Source organism: Panthera leo, chromosome C1 (assembly GCF_018350215.1).
Source record: "Panthera leo isolate Ple1 chromosome C1, P.leo_Ple1_pat1.1, whole genome shotgun sequence".
NCBI lineage: Eukaryota > Metazoa > Chordata > Mammalia > Carnivora > Felidae > Panthera > Panthera leo.
This window is the reverse complement of record NC_056686.1, coordinates 212,370,881-212,389,103: the sequence shown is the minus strand read 5'-3', so window position 1 is coordinate 212,389,103 and position 18,223 is coordinate 212,370,881. Positions and strand designations below refer to the sequence as shown.

Below are 18,223 nucleotides of genomic sequence, written 5' to 3'. Positions count from 1 at the left end.
CGAGGAGACAGAGCACCCTGGGGCTCCATTAGCAGATGATGTGGGAATTCCACTTAGACATACGCTGGATTTGTTTGGAAGAAATCGGTTAATAGGCCGCATGGGGCGGAGACTTAGGCCCCAAAGGAATTCTCAAGTGACAAAAAACAGTTGCCACTCTGCTTTCTAAGGAGGTGGATGCCGTTAGCAGAACGTCTTTGTTCGGGAAGAATTGGGTTTGGGCCAGGAGCCGCACAGCCCAGTTGTTCCGCGGGAGAGAGGGAGTGAGGAGGGATTTTGAAGTGAAGTGAAGAAATGGATGCGGAGTTACAGGTGGGCAGCAAGGCAGCTGCCCTGGGAAAGGAGGCAAGGTCCGGCCCCCTGGGGGTAGAGCCAGGGGCAGGGGCTCAGGAGAACAGAAATCCCTATGGGGAATTTTCAAGTTATTTGCGTGGCGATCTCCAAGGTCAACCCCTCCCCCTCCCCCCTCCACAACATCAAAAACCACACTTGTTTCCCAGTGCTTTTGTGTGAGTGCTGGCAGCCGGGGACTGCGGGCCCTGGGGGAGTGGGTGCTCCTAGCAGGGGTAGTGGAGGGCCCCGTACACAGTGGAGGTGGGAAAATCTGTTAAGTGTTTGGAGAACCTTGGGTAAAATTCTCACTTTCACTTCCAGATTTTAAAGAGGTAAAGGCAAAAAAAGAAAGAGAAAAGAGAGCAGCCACAAGTAAACGAAAAGAAAATATTTCATTTTGGGAAGGAGAAGGATTTTCTAAATATAAGAGTCGGTAAAGAAATCCCAAAGGGAAAAGATAGACACAGGTCAAAAAACGCTAAAAGACTTAAGAGCAAACCACAGTCTGGGTAAAAATATTTGCTACGAATACCACACAGGGTTAATGTCTGTATTGTTAAAAAAATTTTTTTTTTAATATTTATTTATTTTTGAGAGAGAGACACAGAGTGTGAGTGGGGGAGGGGCAGAGAGAGAGGGAGACACAGAATCTGAAACAGGCTCCAGGCTCTGAGCTGTCAGCACAGAGGCCGACGTGGGGCTCGAACTCACGGACCGTGAGATCGTGACCTGAGCCGAAGTCGGACGCTTAATCGACAAAGCCACCCAGGCGCCCCTAATATCTGTACTGTTGTTGGGGAGGAAAAATTTTTCTTTACTCTCCTAAGGTTCTTCTCACTGGTCTAAGAATTAAATTGACATGAGACTGATGAACAGGAGAAAATAAAATTTAACTTCAGAAATCCCACATATGTGGCAGATTAAAAAACAGACAGGTAAAATGAGGTATATATGCCATCTTGAGCTAAGGAATGGGATAGGACCTGAGCTTCAAACAGGAGGAGGGCAATTTACAGGGCAGTAAGAACAGGCCCAGATGTTTGGTATTAGATGTTTGCCCAGCCATACAGATGGGTCACTCAGATAAGGTTTATCTCTGGAGATAACTCTTATTCTGGGAAAGACTCCCAGTTTAGATCCCTCTAGGTAATTAAGGAAGAGGCAAAAGTTTCTCTTTTTTTTTCTTTTCCTAAATCAACATGAGTATTTATTTATTATTATTTTTTAAATTTTATTTTTTATTTTTAAAAATTTACATCCAAATTAGCATATAGTGCAACAATGATTTCAGGTGCAGATTCCTTAATGCCCCTGACCCATTTAGCCCATCCCCCCTCCCACACCCCCTCCCTAACCCTCAGTTTGTTCTCCATATTTGAGTCTCTTATGTTTTGTCCCCCTCCCTGTTTTTATATTATTTTTGCTTCCCTTCCCTTATGTTCATCTGTTTTGTCTCTCAAAGTCCTCAGATGAGTGAAGTCATATGATTTTTGTCTTTCTCTGACTAATTTCGCTTAGCATAATACCCTCTAGTTCCATCCACGTAGTTGCCAATGGCAAGATTTCATTCTTTTTGATTGCCGAGTAATACTCCGTTGTATCTATATACCACATCTTCTTTACCCATTCATCCATCGATGGACATTTGGGCTCTTTCCATCCTTTGGCTATTGTTGATAGTGCTGCTCTAAACATGGGGTGCATGTGTCCCTTCGAAACAGCACACCTGTATCCCTTGGATAAATGCCTAGTAGTGCAATTGCTGGGCATCTGTAGGATAGTTCTATTTTTTGAGGAACCTCCATACTGTTTTCCAGATGGCTGCACCAGCTTGCATTCCCAGAAGAGGCAAAAGTTTCTCTTGAGTCCAAGGGGCCTCAATTGCCTTCAGCTCAAAATAGTCCACATGCAAAAGTAGTACGTTTGTGGGAGACTTGTTCAGAAACTTTTTACTGTATAAAGATTCCAAACAGGTTGATAAGACACCATTAATACCCAATAGCACAATATGCAAAAGACCATTCGCCAAAGAAATCTAAATGACTAATAAACATGGGAAAGTATTTAAATTAGTAGCCAAAGACTTATAAGACAAAAAAGCAAGGTATATTTAGGTAGTGGGATTATAAACGACCCAATAACATTGCTTTCTTTTGGTGAACTGCATTTTCTAATTCTTTTTTTTAGTAACCTCATTTATTACTTGTATTAAGAGAAGGGTCGGAAAGCACATGATACTGTCAAATAACAAATGTCTAGCTAATGTCAGTGACTTTTAGTTCTGGCGGATCGTGGGCATTTTTTTTCTTTCAAGCTTTTGTGCATTTTTAACTTCTACAATTCATTTGTCTTTTCAACAACAACTAAATAGCACTTTACGTAATAGAACAAATTTGCAAGTTAAAATAAATTCCTTCTTGCTAACCTCCCAGAAGTCTGGGCCCTGTATGCAAATAGGATTCCTGGGAACACCCACACACCCACTCCCCAGCAGGAAGGCCAGCTGAACCCGAGAGACTCTCTCTCCCACCCCATCTCCCAAACAAAGGGGTACTTTAGCCCTTCCCAAACCACATGTACACCCCCTCAAGCTGCCCTGCCCCCATCTCCAGGGTCCTCCCTGATGCCTCCTCCCCTTCAGGTTTGGCCTGCCAGTGCGGAGGGGTCGGCCATCCAGGCCCCTCAGAGGCTGGGCGAGGTGGCCATGCAGTGTCCCGAGGGGGCCCTGGTGCAGACTAGCTTTGAGAGGTCAGAATCAAACTGTGATCTCCGCCCACAAGTGCCACCATCCACCCTCTAATTACTCCTGGGTGTCTGTTCTGGGCTGAATTGTATCCTCTCAAACTTCATATGTTGAAGTCCTAACCCCCAGGACCTCCAAATGTGACCGTTATGTGGAGATGAGGCCTTTAAAGGGGTAATTAAGTTAGGAGGAGGTCATTAGGGTGGGCTTTAATGCAATGTGACCGGTGTCCTTGTGAGAAGAGGACATTTGGATGCACACACAGAAGGGAGAATGGCATGTGAACCTGAAGACCACGTATAAATCAAGGAAAGGCTGGGAACGGCCCTCAGCACCCAGAGGGAACGGGTCCTACCGACACCTTCATATCTGAACTTCTGTGAGCAGATACATTTCTGTTGTTCAACACTCCCAGTCTGTGGTACTTGGTTCTGGCAGTCCCGGCTGACTAATACAGAGTCCTTGGGCACAGGATTAGGCTTTCAAATGGAATCCCAAAGAGATTTAGATGGCTACTTGCAAAAACCGTATTACCCAGTTTGAGAGACAAGTTACCTAGCAGTTGGCACAACACAGCCCAGTGGACCAAACGCACATTCCCAGGAACGTGCAGGTTCCCAGAATCTAGGATGTTGGCAAGACTTACAGACGGGGCCAGCCAGAGGCCAAACCATGGGGTGTGGTGGGGGGTGGGGGCCATAGGGCTTTGCTTTCAGGCTTCTCTGCGCTCTCCCAGCCTCCCCCCTACCTCCATCTGCTAGTCACCTACAGGGTACAGGGCTGGGGGCAGGGGTGGGGGCGTGGAGGCGGCAGAGCCTTGAGCCACCCCTCTGCTCACAGCTGCCAGTCTGCATGGAGCCAGCTTTGCTCCATCCTCAGGGCATCCTTCAGGCTGTGTTGTCACCTCTGACCCCTGTGGATGGTTGACCCATTTGGAGGGGCTGTGCCTGCTGTCTGTTCTTACCAGATGCCCCTCAACACAAAGGAGTGGGGAGAGGGGTTCTTTCCCCTCAGAGCAGATTTCCCCAGTGGTACTGCTCTAAGGGAGAATTATTCACTGCTCTCTCGCTCCACACTTGCCGTTTTAGCCTCCTTAGCTCAGGAAAGAATGATTTGGAGAAGCGATGAAAAGCTTTAGGTCTTTCCCTGGAAAAATGCGCATGCACAGACCCCCTGTGCCCCACCTCTGAGATTCGAACTGTTTCTGGTTATTTGCATTCCAGGGACCCCGCAGACTCCTGAAACTCACCTGCCGTGTGGCTTATAGGCAAACAGAGGTGTGGACAGGTGGAGGGAGGTTGGGCAGGGATGCAGTCCAGGAGAAAGACACCAAAGAAGTGGCCTCTGCGGGGAAGTTGTAAGAACACTCTGGCTGATCCTGGAAGGCTGTCCCTAGAGGGAGGAAGAGGTCTCATTTCCTGCTGGAAGCCAAGGGAGTGTTGGAGGGTTCTGGGCAGAAGGGAGGCATGGAGGAAGCGGGGCTTTGGGAGCAAGTCTCTAAAAGCATAGCCCTGGGGCGCCTGGTTGGCTCAGTTGGTTAAGCCTGCGACTTTGGCTCAGGTCATGATCTCCTGATTCGTGAGTTAGAATCCCATGTTGGGCTCTGTGCTGACGGCTCAGAGCCTGGAGCCTGCTTCGGATTCTGTGTCTCCCTCTCCCTCTGTTCCTCCCCCACTTGCACTCTGTCTCTCAAAAATAAATAAAGATTAAAAACAATTTAAAAAATTTTACAAAATTTGAAAAAATTAAGGATTTCCAGATGAGATCATCCTGGAATTAGGGTGGGCCCTAAATCCAACGACCGGGTCCTTAGAAGAGAAAGGGGAAGGAGTGGAGAATGAGACACAGAGGGAACCACATGAAGACGAGGCAGAAGGGGAGTGAGTGCTGCGTCTTACAGGCCCAGGAACACGCAGGGTGGCCAGCAACCACCAGAAGGTAGGGGAGAGGCATGGGGCGAATTTTCTCTCAAACTCCAGAAGGAACCAACCTTGCTGACATCTTGATTTCCGACTTCTGGTCTCCAGAACTGTGAGAGCATAAAGCCATCCAGTGTGCTGGTTTATGACCACAGCCCTAGAAACTAACATGGCTTCATATGGTGATCGTAGGTGTTGGAAAAGGACCTCCTGGTTGAGTAAGTTTTGGGACCTGTGATAAACTATAGCCTTCTTTGCTGAGGAACCGCTCAGAGCGCTTTGAGAGGCTATGGAGCTTTGGGAATTTCCAAGGCGGGTGGGAATCAATATGGAACACTCACTTCCCAAGCATAACTAATCAAGAAACTCTTATGTCTTAGCTCGGGCTGCCATAACAGAACATCACAGACTGAGTGAACACTTCCGGAGGCTGCAAATCCACGATCAAGGTGTCGGCTGGGTTGGTTTCTGGTAAGTTGGCAGACAGCCTTCTCTCTGTGTCCTCCAATGGACTCTTCTCTGTGTGTACAGACAGAGACAGCAAGCACTCCAGTGGCTCTTCCTCTTCTTAAAATATATGTATTTTTAATGTTCACTTATTTTTGAAAAAGAGAGAGACAGAGTGTGAGCAGGGGAGGGGCAGAGAGAGAGGGAGACACAGAATCCAAAGCAGGCTCCTGGCTCTGAGCTGTCGGCACAGAGCCCGACGCGGGGCTCGAACTCACGAACCGTGAGATCATGACCTGAAATGAAGTCGGATGCTTAACCGACTGAGCCACCCAGGTGCCCCCATCTCTTCCTCTTCCTATAAGGACGCCAGTCCTATTAGATTAGGGTCTTATGGTTATGATCTCATTTAACCTTAATTACTTCCTTTTTTAAAAAAATGAATTTTATGCATTTTTAAATCCTCAAAACAACCCTTTGAGGTTGGTCGTATTATCATCCCATTTGCAGATGAAGAAACCAGGGACACGTAGAGGCTGAACAATGTGCTCAAGATCATACAGCTAGGAAATGGTGGCTCTGGGCCTGCATGTGAACAGTCTGGCTTCAGAGTCTGTATTCTTTTTTTTTTTTTTTTTTGAGTTTTTTTTGAGTTTTTTTTTTTTTTTTTTTTTGGCGGGCGCCTGGGTGGCTCAGTTGGTTGAGCAACTGACTTTGACTCCGGTCATGATCTCATGGTCTGTGAGTCTGAGACCCACATAGGGCTCACTGCTGTCAGTGCAGAGCCCACGTCACAACTTTAGATCCTCTGTCCTCCTCTCTCTCTGCCCCTCCCCCACTCACACTCTCTTTAAAAAAAAAAAAGGATTTTTGTTTTCAGTAGGCTCCATGCCCAACATGGGGCTCGAGCTCACAACCCTGAGATCAAGAGTGGCATCCTCCACTGACTGAGCCAGCCAGGCACCCCCCGAGTGTGTATTCTGGTTCTGTTAGGCTGCCTCCTTTCATGAGACAGTGACAAGTTTTTAGACCAGTGTGCAGGACTGGAAATGTTGCTGTGGCTAATTTTTCAGAAAATACAATCTGCTGAAATCTGTGCTCTGATTTAACAACAAAGGAAAGGATTTAAAAACTCCTCGGTCCAGTAAACAAAACCCCCATCTACACATTCATCCAGCTGCATATATAGGATTGTGCGTGTGTGTGCGTGTGTGTATGCACACGCATGCCTTAATTACTTCCTTGAAGGCCCTATCTCTAAATGCAGTCGCACTTGGGGGTTACAGCTTCAACATACCAATTTTAGGGGGTTATATTTCAGTCCATAACATCTAACTTCATGAGACTGGTACACCACACACACACAGCTGGGGAAACGCACATGGAGTTGACTTGACCTTGATCACAGGGGTAATGGGGGAGGGGGAGGGGCTGCCATCCGTCCCTGCTTGGGTAAAGATGTCCTTGGCAGTGGCAGGAGAGGAGAAAGAGCACATAGTAGATCTTTTTTTTTTAAGGGCACGATATTTTGCAGCTCCTCGGGTCGAGAGATGGGGACTCTTTTCTCTACCCCTGACCAGGGCTTGGTCGTGTGATTTGCTTTGGTTGAGGGGACAGTACGAACACGACAGAGCAGAGGCGTAAAAAGTGTTTGGGCGCTGAGGGCTTGGCTTCTCTTGCTCCTTTTGGAGCCCAGCGGCCAAGTGAAGAAATCTGACCTGTTTGAGAATGAGATCACCATGGCCTGGTTGCCCCCCGCCACCCCAGCCAAACACTAGACCCTTGAGTGGTGCCGTCTGAGACCCAGACCAACCAGCTTCCAGCCCACCTGCCCGCTGACTGCAGCCACACAGTGAACCCAGGGAGGGAAGCCCAGCGGAAGAACCACTCCACTCAGGCCGGCCCCCAAAATATAGTAGTAGTGGTAATTGCTTTAAACTACTTACTTTTGAGGTGGTTTTTTCCATGCTAGTAAAGGCCAGTTCGAAGAAACTCATGACGTCACGGCTTTCTGCGGAGTGGTCTTCTCAGGACGCTTCTGTCTGTGCCACGTCGACCTTCTCAGTGTTGCAGAGAAATGGTCCTTGCCACCAATCTCGCTACTAAAAGTTTTTTAACCTCTTGAAAGTATCAGCATGATGAGCATCAGGTGAAAATACCTTGAAGGGATACCGCACAAAAATGAGATGCGAACTGTATTAGGTCAGTCCCTAAAATTAGCCACAAACTGGCTACGGAGGAATTGAGAACATGTTTTAAATGGTAGACTGTGTTAAACATGTAAAAACAGACCTATCTTGGGGTGCCTGGGTGGCTCAGTCGGTTAAGCATCTGACTTTGGCTGAGGTCACGATCTCTTGGTTCAAAGGTTTGAGCCCCACATTGGGCTCTGTGCTGACAGCTCAGAGCCTGGAGCCTGCTTCAGATTCTGTGTCTCCCTCTCACTGCCCCTCCCCTGCTCGAGCTCTGGCTATGTCTCTCTCTTTCTCTTTCAAAAATAAACATAAAAGGGGCACCTGGGTGGCTCAGCCAGTTAAGCGTCTGACTTTGGCTCAGGTCGTGATCTCATGGTCCGTGAGTTCAAGCCCCGCATCAGGCTCTGTGCTGACAGCTCAGAGCCTGGAGCCTGCTTCGGATTCTGTGTCTCCCTCTCTCTGCCCCTCCCCTGTTCATGCTCTGTCTCCCTCTCTCTTTGCCCTTCCACCCCCCCCCCCACTCTGTTTCTCTGTCTCTCAAAAACAAATAAAAACATTAAAAAATTAATTAAAAAACCCCTCTGACCTATCTTGAATATTTCTGAGTATCCCACTGGAAGGAGCCGGTGAAACACTTAGGTTTACTTGCAAAGCAATTCCCTTTTGAAAAATGGCACCGTCTTCTAAGCTGTAGCAACTGTCTTGGTGGTAGGGATGGTCCCAGGCGGGAGACTGGCAGGGAGAGCAGAGCATGCGGGGAAGCTCCCAGGCACCCTCCCAGCCTGACCTGGCTCTCGGCTGTCCCCTAGTGCTGATTCTTCGGCATTGCAGGAGGGTGCCACCCCTGATCCAGGATCCTGGTTCTGTGGCTGATCCCTCTCAGGGTCAGGGTCTGAGCCCCAGACCCCATTGTGGCAGTTGAGAAGGAGTCCTCCCATTCCCACCCCTGCCCCCTAAAAGCTGCACGTTCACTGTCACTCCACAAGGTATCCAGTGACAGGAGAACAGGAATCATTAGCAACCACCACCACTTCTGGGGAAATTTTATTTTGGGGTCCCATTCACAACATATTAGATACACTGAAGGTCACCCACAGCCTACCTTAAATTAGAGTTCCATATAATTACATAAGAATTGACTTGCATTGCAGTTGTGTCTCTAGACACAACTTGTTTTTGATGGTCAAATACATACAACACAAAATTTACTGGGCGTCTGGCTGGCTCCATCGGTACAACATGTGACTGTTTCTTTCTTTTTTTTTTTTTTTTAGTGTTTATTTATTTATTTTAAGAGAGAGAGAGAGAGAGAGAGAGAGAGAGAGAGAGAGAGAGAGATTGTGGAGGAGGGGCAAAGAGAGGAGGGGAGAGAGAATCCCAATCAGGCTATATGCTGCCAGGGCAGATCTCATGAACCGTGAGATCATGACCTGAACCAAAATCGGACACTCAACCTACTGAGCCACCCAGGTGCCCCAAGAGAGAGAGAATCTTAAGCTGTCTCCACACTCAATGAGGAGCCCAATGCAGGGCTTGATCCCATGACCCTAGGATCATGACCTGAGCAGAAATCAAGAGTTGGATGCTCAACTGACTGAGCCACCAGGCACCTCAATTGATTTATTTTTATTTTTATTTTATTGATTTATTTTTACATTTATTAACATTTATTTTTGAGAGAGAGAGAGAAAGAGAGAGAGAGAGAGAGAGCAGGGGATGGGCAGAGAGAGAGGGGGAGACACAGAATCCGAAGCAGGCTCCAGGCTCTGAGTTGTCAGCACAGAGCCCGACGCGGGGCTCGAACTCACAAACTGCGAGATCATGACCTGAGCTGAAGTGGGACACTTAACCAACTGAGCCACCCAGGCGCCCCCAGATTTTATTTTTAAGTAATCTCTACGCCCAACATGGGAACTTACAACTCCAAGATCAAGAGTCCTGTACTCTACGACTGAGCCAGCCAGGTGCCTCTAGGCTATTGATTCTTTTAAACATACCTGTATAGTATAACTATTTTTCTAAAGTATAAAAGCATGACATGTTTATTACAGACAAGTTGAAAGTTTAGATAAGTAAAAAGGAGAACAGGCAGCCCCCTAATCCACCATCGTGAGATAACTATGGTTAAAATATTTAGGTGTCTTCCCCTCACCCCAATTCTTTTTCTCTAGGAAAAGTTTCTACCCAACTTACTTCAACCAACGTATACAATATATACAAGATATATATTTTAAAAGATATGTTTTTATTTACAAAATTGGGATCCCTCTGTACTTTCAGTTTGAAATTTTGCCTTTGTTTACTTACTAAAAAATGATACTTTTAGCTATTTCCTATATCCTTACATGTAATGTCAATAGCTGCATGCATTTAAATATAAATTTAATGTAACTTAAAATGTGACTTTAAGGGGCGCCTGGGTGGCTCAGTCCGTTAAGTGTCCGACTTCAGCTCAAGTCCCGATCTCATGGTTTGTGAGTTTGAGCCCCATATCCGGCTCTGTGTTGTGAGTGCAGAACCGGCTTCAGAGCCTCTGTCCCCCTCTCTCTGCCCCCACCTCTCTTTCTCAAAAATAAATAAACATTAAAAAAAAAAAATGAAATGTAACTTTAAATTTACTAGCTGCGGGGCGCCTAGGTGGCTCAGTCGGTTGGACGGCTGGACGTCAGTCCGGTTCAGGTCATGATCTCTTGGCTTGTGGGCTCGAACCCTGTGACAGGCTCTGTGCTGACAGCTGGGAGCCTGGAGCCTGCTTCCGATTCTGTGTCTCCGTCTCTCTCTGCCCCTCCCCCACTCACGTTCTGTCTCTGTCTCTGTCTCTCTCAAAAATAAATAAACGTTAAAAAATGTTTAAATTTACTAGCTACATTCCCATCATATAGACGCATCATGCTTTATTTAGCCAGATGTCTCTCTTAGGATAGTTTTACTCGGTTGTCACTAAGTTTAGCTGCAGTAACGTGTCCTAACATCTCAGCAGCTCGCAGCCATGCCTGTCATACATTTCCTTCACGGTTTGGTTGTGGCTTGGCTCCTTTTGGCTGTGGGTCAGCTGTGGCTGTGATTCTTCTTCATTCTGGAATACAAGGGAAGGACCAACCCCCACCAGGGACACATCAGACTTCTGGCAGAGGACAGGAGCTAGGGAACAGGTAAAAATGAGCAATGGCTCTTCAGATCTCTGCTGCAGGTCATGTCACATACACCCCATCAGGAGTTCAAGGCCAAAGTCAGTGGGGCTGAGCCACTCAAGCACCCCATCTTCTTAAAAGTCAAATAATTCACAGGCGGGGGAGCTGTCTGGCTCAGTCAGTGGAGCCTGGAACTCTTGATCTTGGGGTCGTGAGTTTCGCCCCACGTTGGGCGTAGAGACGACTTAAAAATTTTTTTTCTTAAAGTCAAATAATTCATTAAGGCTTACGAAAAAACAAAACCTTCCAAACAGCAGCTTCCTTCCAGCCAAATTCCCACACCACAACCAACTGAAAAAGGATTGATTTGTCCCCAGTCGTATTCTATGCCAGGAACTGTGCTAAATAATTTACCCAAGTTATTTCAACTTAATCCTTAAAACCACAGCAGGAAGTAAATATTCCATTTATCTCTCTGATGGAGACAAACTTGGGCGGAAGAATTTGTCTAAGAGGCCGCTTGCCAGCAGGGGGCAGAGCTGTGACTGGAACCCAGGTTAACGGACGCCAGAAACTGAGGAGCAGACCATGGGCATCAGCGGTTCTCAAAGTCCAGTCCTAACAGACAGCAACCGCCTCACCAGGGACCTTGTTAGAAATGCACGTTCCCGGGCCTCGCCTCGGCCCCGCTGGCTCAGAAATTCTGAGTCAACAGAATTGTTGCGGTCACCAATGAGGTGACTCTGATGGACACCAAAGATTGACACCTGGGCTCCACTAGACAGAGTTGTGTCCTCCTCCTGGTATCTGGCCGAGCCCCCTTCCCCTGCTGGTCCAGTGACCGCCCTGGTTGGGGAATGCCCAAGGAGATGCTCCCCTGTCCCTCCCCTGTCCCTCCCAGCTTCCCTTTCCTGCCCCTGCCCACAGACTGCCAGTGCCACCAGGCCGACAGGACAGCCTGTGGGTGCTGGGTGCAAGGGCAGGAGCCCTCTTGGTCACAGCGAGTGGGGGACCCTCGTCCACAGCTGGGGAGCTGTATGTGTTGGAGAATCCGGGGTCAGAAGGAGGAGGAGGAAGAATGTGAGTCAGAGAAGGGAAGGCCCCAAGTCAGAAGGGCGCTTCTGCATTGGGAGGGGAGGATTCTGGCATCTGACGATTTAGGGAAGGGATTCCAGGTCAAGGGGAGGCAAGAGCACCCAGGGTCGGATGGGAACCCCCAGAACTGTGTTTTTAAGGGAAGTTTCTGGGAAAACCACTTGTGTCCTAAGTGAAGCACCTCAGAAATACATTGGGAGGTGACCTCCCTGCACCTCACAGCTTGAAGCCAGGTGGCCTCCCCTGCTCCTCTGTGCTTGCTTTGTGGGCGCTTGGATGTTTGCTGGGGTGCCCTGTTGGGCGTGCCTTCCTAGGAGATGACGATGACTGTGGCCTCCTAGGAAGTCTAGGACCCACCGAGATGGACACCCAGGGCCTGGTGAAGCCCCCCAGGGACTGGATTTGGAGCTGGGTCACTCAGGAGGTCACAGAGGAGGGGCAAACCAAGATGGCAGAGAGCCTGAGGGGTGCTGCTCTAGACTCCATCCAATCTAGACTTCGGCCACGTGTCCGGGCTGTCACTGCACTTGGTAACAGTGCCTGTCCGTCTATAGTGTCTTCCTTCATTTCATTTTGTTCTCATGAGAATCTACTTTTTAAAAAATTTTTAATGTCTACTTATTTCTGACAGAGAGAGAGAGAGAGAGAGAGAGAGAGAGAGAGAGAGGGTGCAAGTGTGTGAGGGGCAGAGAGAGAGAGAGGAAGACACAGAATCCAAAGCAGGTTCCAGGCTCCAACCTGTCAGCACAGAGCCTGACGTGGGGCTCGAACTCAAGAACCTTGAGGTCATGACCTGAGCTGAAGACAGACACTTAACCGGCTGAGCCACCCAGGTACCCCTAACCTTGACTATGTCTTCAGAGACCTTATCTCCAAATATAATCACACTAACTGGGGGGTTAGGACTTCAACTTCAATATGAATTTTGCAGGAATGTAACTGGGAGCGTCTACATTTAGTTAGGGAGACAATATACACGCTGAAGTAATTAATTGTCAAATTGTGTGCTATAGATGAACAAGAAGATAAGACAGGATGCAAGAAATGATTATAGATACAGTAAAATAGGGGCACCTGGGTGACTCAGTCGGTTAAGCGTCCGACTTCGGCTCAGGTCATGATCTTACAGTTCGTGCATTCGAGCCCCACATCGAGCCCTGTGCTGACAGCTTGGAGCCTGGAACCTGCTTCGGATTCTGTGTCTCCCTCTCTCTCTGCCCACCCCCCACCCCCACTCGTGCTCTGTCCCTCTCTGTTTCTCAAAAATAAATAAACATTAAAAAATTTTTTTTCAAATACAGTAAAATGATTTTTTGAATACCTAGCCAGGTTTAAACTCAAAGAGGGAAACTCCCAGGTGCCAGGAATGCAGAGGGAACATAAAACCAGTGAAGTTAGCAAGAGGAGAAGCAGAAATGGCTCATGGAGATCGGGAGACAGCTGTTGACCTTCAAAGCCAAGGGCAGGGGTTCTGAAGTTACACAGAAAGCCTAGAAATCATCATAACCAATGAATCTCAGGGGCTTGAGTGGCGAAAGCAAAGCTGTAGGTTGGCTTCTATGACTCAGGAATGAGGGGCCCCCGTGGAAAGTAACCCCATTGAAGTGGAGGTCATAAAGGGTCAAAGCCAAGGAAGCAGAAGAGGGCCCTTATCAGTTGCCTGTCCCTCTTTTAACAATTCCCTCAAAAGTTCCACTCAGCGACTTGTACTCAGTGGTATCTGCTCTTTGGGAAACTTAGTCTTTTAGGCGGACGCACGTTGTGTGAATGGTCACTTGGGAGAGCAGACAGTCGGGTCGGTCAGTGAGGAGAGGAGGGGGAAGAGAATGGCTATCAGGCGGGCAGCTTGCAGTCTGACATAGGCCCCCGCCACAATCTCCTCTGCCTCTTACGGTCCAGCCTCTACCTATCAGCCAGAGTGATCGTGTGCTTAAATTTTAAGGCAATACGTGTACATAGTGAAAAAAGAAATAGCTAGCAGTCTAGCTAATACCATAGTTTAAAAAAAACGCCTCGGAAGGCCTGGGTGGCTCTGTCAGTTGAGCCTCCGACTTAGGCTCAGGTCATGATCTCCCCGCTCGTGAGTTTCAGCCCCGCATCCAGCTCTGTGCTGACAGCTCAGAGCCTACTTTGGATCCTCTGTCTGCCTCTCTCTCTGCCCTGCTTGCATGATCTTTCTCTGAAAAATAAATAAACATTAAAAAAATGTTTTTTAAAAAAGTCTCCTTCTCACCCCTACTCTTTATTCCCTCAGCCCAGGAATTATCTGGATTTTCAGCGTGTGTGTGTGTGTGCGTGTGTGTGTGTGTGTGTGTGTGTATCAGGCCGTATCATTTCCCTACTGAAAATCCCCCTGTGGATCTCAGTCTGCCCTCAGGCCCTGCCCTCCCTCTGCTCCTGCCACTTTCCTCCTGGCTCTTAGAGGTTGGTTCTCTGGCTTCCCGGCAGTCCTTGGAAATGCTGCCCTGAGGCCTTCCCCCCCTTGCTGTTCTCTCTGCCAGGAACACTCTTCAGGGCTCAGTTCATTTCCACCTTGTTAAACAACACGACTTTCTCTTTAGGCTCAACCCTGTAACCCTGTGCAAGTATCGAAGTCCTCCACCCTCCAGGCATGGGGGCCAGCCTTCTGGATAGCTAGATGCCACGGCTCTACTGTGGATCACCGAGAGACATGATGGGTCAGCCCAGGGCACTGTGGGAAGGCAGGAAGCGGCCCTGACCTGAATGTGGATGAGCTTAGGAGCTGAGGAATCATTTATTCACTCAATATGTGTCGGGCGCTGCCTCCTATGACCCGGTGTGGGGAAGGCACAAGAGAATGAGATGGTGCGGCACATTCTTCTGGAACTTTCAGACACAGACAATAAGCACGAAAACAAACAAAATCATTCCAGACTGTGGTAAGTTCTTTTTTTTTTTTTTAATTTTTTTTTAACGTTTATTTATTTTTGAGACAGAGAGAGACAGGGCATGAACAGGGGAGGGGCAGAGAGAGAGGGAGACACAGAATCTGAAACGGGCTCCAGGCTCTGAGCTGTCAGCACAGAGCCCGACGCGGGGCTCGAACTCACGGACCGTGAGATCATGACCTGAGCCGAAGTCGGACGCCTAACCGACTGAGCCACCCAGGTGCCCCCAGACTGTGGAAAGTTCTATGAAGGGCATGAACAGGGGGTGCAGAAGATGGTTTTAGGGGTGGAGGGGGGTACGTCAGAATGTGTGGTCAGGAAGGCCACCTGAGAGCCCTCAAGGAGGAGAAGGCACCAAACAAGGAGCCAGGAGAAAGGAGTTTCACAGCACATGCAAAGATCCTGAGGTGGCAGAGAGTGGACCAGCAGAGCAAAGGGAAGGAGAAGGGGAGCAGGAGTGGGCAAGGCTGGGCTACAGGCTGAGCTAAACTCGGGTTTATCGTAAGATCCTCGGGAGGATTTTCATCAGGGCAGTGCTGTGACCTGCTCTGATTTATGTGGCAGCCGGCTTATGGGACCTGGATTTTGTGAGACCTTTGAGTGGTTTCTGTAATTTTCCGTTTGCAGCACTATCTTGGGATAGCTTTGTGGGAGTTATGTTTTCTAGCCAATTTGGTTAAACCAACAGCAGGATGCATTTTATGGGTGCAGAGCCACAGGACGTGTTTTTGCAAATCCCCTACCTGCTTCCTTGTGACCTTGGCATTGTCTCCCCCAGGACAGACGCTCATGCCCCCTGAAAGGTGGACTCTTTGTTTGTGATGCCCCACAACACAGGGCCTCTCAGGCTTACCTTCCTCTAGAGGTAGATGTATCAGTCATAGCTCTCCAGAAAACCGAAACCAATAGGTGATAGGTATATACCTTTTCTATCCCTCTTTTAAAGAAATTGGCTAATGTGACTGGAGGGCTGGCCACTCTGAAATCCGTAGGGCAGGCTGGCAGTCTGAAAACTCAGGTAGGGGTTGATGGTGCCATCGCGAGGCAGAATTTCTTCTCTGGGAAGCCTCAGCTTTTGCAGCTGCTGCCTTCAACTGATTGGGCGAAGCCCACCCCCATTATGGAAAGTAATAAAGTCAACTCCTTGTAGATGCTCACCATATGTACAAAATACCTTTACAGCGACACTTAGATTAGCATTTGAATAAGTAACTGGGTACTATAGCCTAGCCAATCTGACACATGAAATTCAGCATCACAGTAAAATATATAAAAAGTGAAATCAAAGTCCTTATTCTAGGACCAACTTATGAAATCTTTGGGCCAATCGGAGCTCTTTAGTTCTGTTGCTTTGGGTAACCCTGTGTGTGAATGCTGGAAGCATTAACATCCGCCAGCTGTCTTTTGGTTGAAGATGATGGCATTTGACCACGGCTGAACAGGCCTAAATCAGGGAAAGCATAAAACTCCAGGCACCCGTTTCCCAGTCTGGACCTGGAGGCTGCTGCGAGAAGCTGAGTCGAGCCCAAGCGTCTTCCCTCTCCTGTTGGACAGTCAGCCTGTGCTCGGCGACAGTTGGTGAGGTTTGCAGCCAGAGTGACCTGTGAGGGAGGTGCCTTACCATGCCGGCCCCTCTGCCTGGGGCGGGGGGGCCTCCAGAGATGTTCCTGTATCTTTAATGTCAAGTCTTAGCTGTGCAATCTTTTTTCCCCTCCATCAGATACCTCTGGTTCACCATTAGAGGGTCTGACTGCCTGACTGAGTTCCACACAACCCTTCAGAGCCTCCTGTTTCTCTGTCTTTTGTGTGTAGTTTGTGTGGTCAGATGACGCCCAGCCACAGAGACAAGCAAAATAAGCCAAAGGGGAAATGAACATGTCCCACACAGCCTGACTCTGGGGTAAAGGGCAGTGACAGGCTGGGTTGTTTAATTCTCCCATGCCTAAAAGTGTGTGTGCATGTAAATCGTGCCAGGCTCATGCCAGGCGTGCTGGGGAGGATGGGGGCCAGCTCTGTGACCGTTCTGGACTTTGGTTCAAGCCTTCACCCTGGACAGTCTGCCAGTGGGCACCGCCCTCCCATCTGGGTTCTCTATGGATGGGTGCAGAATGAGCCCCATGCCAGGGCATCCTGACCTCCAACCTGAAGAACATGATTGCTTTAGTTTGGTTCCCTCAGAAGCAAACCTTGAGACAAGAACTGGGCGAAGAAGTGTATTTGAGATGTGGTCCCAGAAAGCACGGGGTGGAGAAATGAGACCGGGAAGAAAGGAGAGAAAAGAAAGTGCATATCAACAGGCATGATACGGCCGTGGGAAATGGGATCAGTCCTACAGGGCATCTTCTGAGAGACTGTGTGGAACACGCCTCAGAGTTGTCTCACCAGCGGGGAAGAAGCTGGGGTGTATTCCTTATCAGCATTTTTTTTAAAAAAAAAGTAGGCTCCACGCCCAACGTGGGGCTTGAACTCACAACCCTGAGATCAAGAGTTGCATGGTCTGTCAGCTGAGGCAGCCAGGCACCCCTTCATTACCAGCTTTTTAAACAGTTTTATTAAAATGTAACTCATATACATATAACTGATCCATTAAAAGTAGACGATTCAGTAATTTTTAGTTAACTCACAAATGTGTGTTAGCCATTCCCATAGTCAATTTTAGAATATTTTCATAACCTTAAGGAGAAATCTCATACCCTTTAGCTATCACCCCGATCCCCCACCTCAGCCTAGGCAACTACTAACCTACTTTCTGTCTTTATAGACTTGCCTTCTGGACATTTCGTATGAGCGGAGTCACAGAACATGTGGATTTTTGTGACTGACTTCTTTCACTTTCCAAGGCTCATTCAAGCTACAGGATGTGTCTCTACTTCATTCCGTTTTACGGCCAAATGATATTCCATTGTATGAATGTATCACATTTTATTTTTCCATGTGTCCATTGATGGACATTTGGGTTGTTTCCACCTTTTGACTCTCCTGAATACATCCTGCTGTAAACATTCATGCACAACTTTTTCTGTGGATATATGTTTTCATTTCTTTTGGGTGTATACTTAGGGGTAGAATTGCTGGGTTATACGGTACCTCTCTGTTTAATCATTTGAGGAACCAGCAAACTGTTTTCCAAAGTCACTACACCATTTTCCATTCCTCCAGGGCTGTATGAGAATATAGTTAGCTATTAATGCACAACAAATCACTCCAAAACTTAGCAGGTTAAAACAATAAACATTTGGGGTGCCTGGGTGGCTCAGTCCATTAAGTGTCCAACTTCAGCTCAGGTCATGATCTCGCGGTGCTTGAGTTCAAGCCCCGCGTTGGTCTCTGTGCTGACAGCTCAGAGCCTGGAGCCTGCTTCCGATTCTGTATCTCCCTCTCTCTCTGCCTCTCCCCTTCTCGTGCTCTCTGTCTCTCTCAAAAATAAATACACATTAAAAAAACCAATAAA

General features: G+C 48.0%; 1 protein-coding gene across 2 annotated transcripts in view; it reads left to right on the top strand.

The window, feature by feature from the left end:
- LOC122226772 overlaps positions 1-17,708 on the top strand; it is a 46,465-nt gene extending 28,757 nt beyond the window's left edge. The window contains exons 1-4 of one of the 2 annotated variants that reach the window (XR_006205759.1): positions 5,113-5,213; positions 5,376-5,466; positions 14,425-14,763; positions 17,534-17,708. The gene's annotated coding sequence lies outside the window, so the exon portion shown is untranslated. Of the gene's footprint in view, positions 1-5,112; positions 5,214-5,375; positions 5,467-14,424; positions 14,764-17,533 lie in introns of those variants that run through there. The other variant, XM_042950499.1, reaches the window with a different exon arrangement.
- The last annotated feature ends 515 nt before the right edge of the window (positions 17,709-18,223 follow it).